Below are 7,547 nucleotides of genomic sequence, written 5' to 3'. Positions count from 1 at the left end.
CCGCTTTGCCTGGTTCCCTCGGTCGGCCACAAACGGCGAAAAATCAGCCTCTCCTTCTGGAGCTCGTGCCAACTTTGGCGAATATTTTCTAAGTGCCAACGGCTCTTGCGCCGTAATGTGTCCGCTTTGCCTGGTTCCCTCGGTCGGCCACAAATAGCGAAAAACCAGCCTCTCCTTCTGGAGCTCGCCTAAGTGCCAACGGCTCTTGCGCCGTAATGTGTCCGCTTTGCCTGGTTCCCTCGGTCGGCCACAAACGGCGAAAAATCAGCCTCTCCTTCTGGAGCTCGCCTAAGTGCCAACGGCTCTTGCGCCGTAATGTGTCCGCTTTGCCTGGTTCCCTCGGTCGGCCACAAATAGCGAAAAATCAGCCTCTCCTTCTGGAGCTCGCGCAAGTGCCAACGGCTCTTGCGCCGTAATGTGTCCGCTTTGCCTGGTTCCCTCGGTCGGCCACGAACGGCGAAAAATCAGCCTCTCCTTCTGGAGCTCGCCTAAGTGCCAACGGCTCTTGCGCCGTAATGTGTCCGCTTTGCCTGGTTCCCTCGGTCGGCCACAAACGGCGAAAAATCAGCCTCTCCTTCTGGAGCTCGCCTAAGTGCCAACGGCTCTTGCGCCGTAATGTGTCCGCTTTGCCTGGTTCCCTCGGTCGGCCACAAACGGCGAAAAATCAGCCTCTCCTTCTGGAGCTCGCCTAAGTGCCAACGGCTCTTGCGCCGTAATGTGTCCGCTTTGCCTGGTTCCCTCGGTCGGCCACAAACGGCGAAAAATCAGCCTCTCCTTCTGGAGCTCGTGCCAACTTTGGCGAATATTTTCTAAGTGCCAACGGCTCTTGCGCCGTAATGTGTCCGCTTTGCCTGGTTCCCTCGGTCGGCCACAAATAGCGAAAAACCAGCCTCTCCTTCTGGAGCTCGCCTAAGTGCCAACGGCTCTTGCGCCGTAATGTGTCCGCTTTGCCTGGTTCCCTCGGTCGGCCACAAACGGCGAAAAATCAGCCTCTCCTTCTGGAGCTCGCCTAAGTGCCAACGGCTCTTGCGCCGTAAAGTGTCCGCTTTGCCTGGTTCCCTCGGTCGGCCACAAATAGCGAAAAAATCAGCCTCTCCTTCTGGAGCTCGCCTAAGTGCCAACGGCTCTTGCGCCGTAATGTGTCCGCTTTGTCTGGTTCCCTCGGTCGGCCACAAACGGCGAAAAATCAGCCTCTCATTCTGGAGCTCGTGCCAACTTTGGCGAATATTTTCTAAGTGCCAACGGCTCTTGCGCCGTAATGTGTCCGCTTTGCCTGGTTCCCTCGGTCGGCCACAAATAGCGAAAAAATCAGCCTCTCCTTCTGGAGCTCGCCTAAGTGCCAACGGCTCTTGCGCCGTAATGTGTCCGCTTTGTCTGGTTCCCTCGGTCGGCCACAAACGGCGAAAAATCAGCCTCTCATTCTGGAGCTCGTGCCAACTTTGGCGAATATTTTCTAAGTGCCAACGGCTCTTGCGCCGTAATGTGTCCGCTTTGCCTGGTTCCCTCGGTCGGCCACAAATAGCGAAAAACCAGCCTCTCCTTCTGGAGCTCGCCTAAGTGCCAACGGCTCTTGCGCCGTAATGTGTCCGCTTTGCCTGGTTCCCTCGGTCGGCCACAAACGGCGAAAAATCAGCCTCTCCTTCTGGAGCTCGCCTAAGTGCCAACGGCTCTTGCGCCGTAATGTGTCCGCTTTGCCTGGTTCCCTCGGTCGGCCACAAATAGCGAAAAACCAGCCTCTCCTTCTGGAGCTCGCCTAAGTGCCAACGGCTCTTGCGCCGTAATGTGTCCGCTTTGCCTGGTTCCCTCGGTCGGCCACAAACGGCGAAAAATCAGCCTCTCCTTCTGGAGCTCGCCTAAGTGCCAACGGCTCTTGCGCCGTAATGTGTCCGCTTTGCCTGGTTCCCTCGGTCGGCCACAAATAGCGAAAAACCAGCCTCTCCTTCTGGAGCTCGCCTAAGTGCCAACGGCTCTTGCGCCGTAATGTGTCCGCTTTGCCTGGTTCCCTCGGTCGGCCACGAACGGCGAAAAATCAGCCTCTCCTTCTGGAGCTCGCGCCAACTTTGGCGAATATTTTCTAAGTGCCAACGGCTCTTGCGCCGTAATGTGTCCGCTTTGCCTGGTTCCCTCGGTCGGCCACGAACGGCGAAAAATCAGCCTCTCCTTCTGGAGCTCGCGCCAACTTTGGCGAATATTTTCTAAGTGCCAACGGCTCTTGCGCCGTAATGTGTCCGCTTTGTCTGGTTCCCTCGGTCGGCCACGAATGGCGAAAAATCAGCCTCTCCTTCTGGAGCTCGCACCAACTTTGGCAAATATTTTCTAAGTGCCAACGGCTCTTGCGCCGTAATGTGTCCGCTTTGTCTGGTTCCCTCGGTCGGCCACGAATGGCGAAAAATCAGCCTCTCCTTCTGGAGCTCGCACCAACTTTGGCAAATATTTTCTAAGTGCCAACGGCTCTTGCGCCGTAATGTGTCCGCTTTGTCTGGTTCCCTCGGTCGGCCACGAATGGCGAAAAATCAGCCTCTCCTTCTGGAGCTCGCACCAACTTTGGCAAATATTTTCTAAGTGCCAACGGCTCTTGCGCCGTAATGTGTCCGCTTTGTCTGGTTCCCTCGGTCGGCCACGAATGGCGAAAAATCAGCCTCTCCTTCTGGAGCTCGCCTAAGTGCCAACGGCTCTTGCGCCGTAATGTGTCCGCTTTGCCTGGTTCCCTCGGTCGGCCACGAACGGCGAAAAATCAGCCTCTCCTTCTGGAGCTCGCCTAAGTGCCAACGGCTCTTGCGCCGTAATGTGTCCGCTTTGCCTGGTTCCCTCGGTCGGCCACAAATAGCGAAAAACCAGCCTCTCCTTCTGGAGCTCGCGCCAACTTTGGCGAATATTTTCTAAGTGCCAACGGCTCTTGCGCCGTAAAGTGTCCGCTTTGTCTGGTTCCCTCGGTCGGCCACAAATAGCGAAAAACCAGCCTCTCCTTCTGGAGCTCGCGCCAACTTTGGCGAATATTTTCTAAGTGCCAACGGCTCTTGCGCCGTAAAGTGTCCGCTTTGTCTGGTTCCCTCGGTCGGCCACAAATAGCGAAAAATCAGCCTCTCCTTCTGGAGCTCGCGCAAGTGCCAACGGCTCTTGCGCCGTAATGTGTCCGCTTTGCCTGGTTCCCTCGGTCGGCCACGAACGGCGAAAAATCAGCCTCTCCTTCTGGAGCTCGCCTAAGTGCCAACGGCTCTTGCGCCGTAATGTGTCCGCTTTGCCTGGTTCCCTCGGTCGGCCACAAACGGCGAAAAATCAGCCTCTCCTTCTGGAGCTCGTGCCAACTTTGGCGAATATTTTCTAAGTGCCAACGGCTCTTGCGCCGTAATGTGTCCGCTTTGCCTGGTTCCCTCGGTCGGCCACAAATAGCGAAAAACCAGCCTCTCCTTCTGGAGCTCGCCTAAGTGCCAACGGCTCTTGCGCCGTAATGTGTCCGCTTTGCCTGGTTCCCTCGGTCGGCCACAAACGGCGAAAAATCAGCCTCTCCTTCTGGAGCTCGCCTAAGTGCCAACGGCTCTTGCGCCGTAATGTGTCCGCTTTGCCTGGTTCCCTCGGTCGGCCACAAATAGCGAAAAATCAGCCTCTCCTTCTGGAGCTCGCGCAAGTGCCAACGGCTCTTGCGCCGTAATGTGTCCGCTTTGCCTGGTTCCCTCGGTCGGCCACGAACGGCGAAAAATCAGCCTCTCCTTCTGGAGCTCGCCTAAGTGCCAACGGCTCTTGCGCCGTAATGTGTCCGCTTTGCCTGGTTCCCTCGGTCGGCCACAAACGGCGAAAAATCAGCCTCTCCTTCTGGAGCTCGCCTAAGTGCCAACGGCTCTTGCGCCGTAATGTGTCCGCTTTGCCTGGTTCCCTCGGTCGGCCACAAACGGCGAAAAATCAGCCTCTCCTTCTGGAGCTCGCCTAAGTGCCAACGGCTCTTGCGCCGTAATGTGTCCGCTTTGCCTGGTTCCCTCGGTCGGCCACAAATAGCGAAAAACCAGCCTCTCCTTCTGGAGCTCGCCTAAGTGCCAACGGCTCTTGCGCCGTAATGTGTCCGCTTTGCCTGGTTCCCTCGGTCGGCCACAAATAGCGAAAAACCAGCCTCTCCTTCTGGAGCTCGCGCCAACTTTGGCGAATATTTTCTAAGTGCCAACGGCTCTTGCGCCGTAAAGTGTCCGCTTTGTCTGGTTCCCTCGGTCGGCCACAAATAGCGAAAAATCAGCCTCTCCTTCTGGAGCTCGCGCAAGTGCCAACGGCTCTTGCGCCGTAATGTGTCCGCTTTGTCTGGTTCCCTCGGTCGGCCACAAATAGCGAAAAATCAGCCTCTCCTTCTGGAGCTCGTGCCAACTTTGGCGAATATTTTCTAAGTGCCAACGGCTCTTGCGCCGTAATGTGTCCGCTTTGTCTGGTTCCCTCGGTCGGCCACAAATAGCGAAAAATCAGCCTCTCCTTCTGGAGCTCGTGCCAACTTTGGCGAATATTTTCTAAGTGCCAACGGCTCTTGCGCCGTAAAGTGTCCGCTTTGCCTGGTTCCCTCGGTCGGCCACAAATAGCGAAAAATCAGCCTCTCCTTCTGGAGCTCGCGCCAACTTTGTCAAAAAATTTCTAAGTGCCAACGGCTCTTGCGCCGTAATGTGTCCGCTTTGCCTGGTTCCCTCGGTCGGCCACAAATAGCGAAAAATCAGCCTCTCCTTCTGGAGCTCGCGCCAACTTTGGCGAATATTTTCTAAGTGCCAACGGCTCTTGCGCCGTAAAGTGTCCGCTTTGCCTGGTTCCCTCGGTCGGCCGCAAATAGCGAAAAATCAGCCTCTCGCCCGTCAGGTACCAGGCGTTGGGGTACCAGGGGTAAGTGCAGTACCAGCTTTGGTCTGTTGGTGCGCCAGAGTACGATGAGTTGGTCCCCCTAGTCACTGTACTCATTACCTTTACCCCCAAATCGCAAAATATAGTCAGAACGAGTGTGGGGAACACAAGTTTTGGCCCCGAGAACCAGGCGGCTGGTGTCTCTAGCGATGTGTTCCCCCCCAAAAAGTGTTCACATGCTCGGACAGCGAACCTAGGAGCTACCGCAAAGCACTCTGGAAGTGCAAGAGCGAAAAATTTTCTAAGTACAAAAACTCTCGAAAATTTTCAAAGTGTCACAGTGCTCGAAAATTTTCAAAGTGCTACATGCTTTCCATCCAAGGAAGGAATAGTGGAGGACCGGCCGCCTCCTTAAACACAAGCCGGCGGAACGACGGGGAGGACCGGCCGCCTCCTTAAACACAGGCCGGTGGAACGTTTGGCAGAATTCTTCTCGTGGAGGACCGGCCGCCTCCTTAAACACAAGCCGGCGGAACGACGGGGAGGACCGGCCGCCTCCTTAAACACAGGCCGGTGGAACGTTTGGCAGAATTCTTCTCGTGGAGGACCGGCCGCCTCCTTAAACACAAGCCGGCGGAACGACGGGGAGGACCGGCCGCCTCCTTAAACACAGGCCGGTGGAACGTTTGGCAGAATTCTTCTCGTGGAGGACCGGCCGCCTCCTTAAACACAGGCCGGTGGGAACGGTTGGCAGAATTGCGTGACGGCCGCCTGCTCCCGGCGTCCGCACGTGAACGAACACCCCCTCCCGGGGACGGCCGTCTGCTCCCGACCGCCGTCCTTCACCCCCTCACCTTCCGGACCCCCGTCTGCTCCCGGCGGGCCTCCGAGTACCCCCACCTTCTCCCGAACTGACCGACAGGCAATGAGACCCGCCTTGGTAGGGCCCCCACCGGCCCCGGCTCGCGCCGGCGTTGGGTGGACGGTTCCTCCCCACTTGCGGGTCGCTCTCCACGGAGGACCGGTCGCCTCACTAAACATAGGCCGGGCGAAAATCTGCGAATGTTATACATCCAAGGAGGGAGGACCGGCCGCCTCCTTAAACCACCGGCCGGGCGAAAATATGCGAATGTTATACATCCAAGGAGGGAGGACCGGTCGCCTCACTAAACATAGGCCGGGCGAAAATCTGCGAATGTTATACATCCAAGGAGGGAGGACCGGCCGCCTCCTTAAACCACCGGCCGGGCGAAAATCTGCGAATGTTATACATCCAAGAAAGGAAGGAAGGAGGGAACCGGCCGCCTCCTTAAACACAGGCCGGGCGAAAATCTGCGAATCTTATCCATCCAAGGACGGAGGACCGGCCGCCTCCTTAAACACAGGCCGGTAGGAACGGTTGGCAGAATCGCGTGACGGCCGCCTGCTCCCGGCGTCCGCACGTGAACGAACACCCCCTCCCGGGGACGGCCGTCTGCTCCCGGCCGCCGTCCTTCACCCCCCTCAGCTTCCGGACCCCCGTCTGCTCCCGGCGGGCCTCCGAGTACCCTCCCCTTCTCCCGAACTGACCGACTGGCACTCATGACCCGCCTTGGTAGGGCCCCCACCGGCCCCGGCTCGCGCCGGCGTTGGGTGGACGGTTCCTCCCCACTTGCGGGTCGCACTCTAGCGCCTCGGCCGCCGCGAGAGCGTGCGCTACGCGCCGCCCCCGCAGGCCTTGGCGCGACCGAACGGCAGCGAGACCGAGACGCCCCGAATCACCCACCTAGAGGAAATCAACGGAGGCCGAGCGCGCGATCCGATTGCGGCACGCCGCGTGGGTGTCCGCCGGCCGCGCCGGTCTACCGCGAATGCTGTTTCTCAAACCCTTGCCTAACCAGACGGCACCGCGGGATGTGTTGTCGCAACTCTGCTCGACTATCCGAATAGCCTTTCCCGACTACCGCGTTGCGGGAGGCGTCTTTCGTGCCGCCGGTGGCGTATGACCTTCCGCGAGAGGCGTGCGGGCTCGGGGGGGCCGCAACGACCGAGTCTGACTCGGACGGGGCGCAGCTTCCCTCCCGGTCGCAGCAATAAGCGCCGAACGCAGCGTTGGTCACCAGCCACCCCGGCGGGTTCGTCGGGAGCGCCGGTACCCTTCCGTAGCTAGTTGCCAGCTGGCCACAGCGGGCCGCACCGACCGAGTCTGACTCGGACGGGGCGCAGCTTCCCGTCTGGGTGACAGCGGCGCTGAGGACGGCGGGGCGGCCGGAACCCCTTCGACCCCCCGGCTCCCACCAGTGTCGATCAAACTCCGCATCCTGGCCGTAGCGCGAGACCGGCGGGCCGCAACGACCGAGTCTGACTCGGACGGGGCGCAGCTTCCCGCTTGGGCCTCGGCGCGCGCGCCTCGCGCGGGCAAGTCGCCGGCACAGCGCCGCGCCCCCGACCCCCGCTTTACGGAAACGAAGCGAGCCTCAGCGGGCCGCAACGACCGAGTCTGACTCGGACGGGGCGCAGCTTCCCGCCTGGGTCATCGCACGTTCCCCCAGCTCGGGCCTGGGAGGCCGACGCCTTTCCCCCGGACCACCGCCGTGCCCGCACGGTTCATCCTCGGCCCCCGCTGGCCAAGCCCGACCGACGTGCCACCCCCGTTGCCGAGTTCGCTCTTCCCGAGCTTCGTCCCCAACCCTCACGCGAGCCGTCCGTCCCCCGAACCGACCGACGGGAGCCGCTTGCCAAGCGACGTCAGCGTCAGCGTCCTA

Source organism: Syngnathus typhle, linkage group LG15, assembly GCF_033458585.1.
Source record: "Syngnathus typhle isolate RoL2023-S1 ecotype Sweden linkage group LG15, RoL_Styp_1.0, whole genome shotgun sequence".
Classification (NCBI taxonomy): Eukaryota; Metazoa; Chordata; class Actinopteri; order Syngnathiformes; family Syngnathidae; genus Syngnathus; species Syngnathus typhle.
This window is presented reverse-complemented; position numbering follows the sequence as displayed.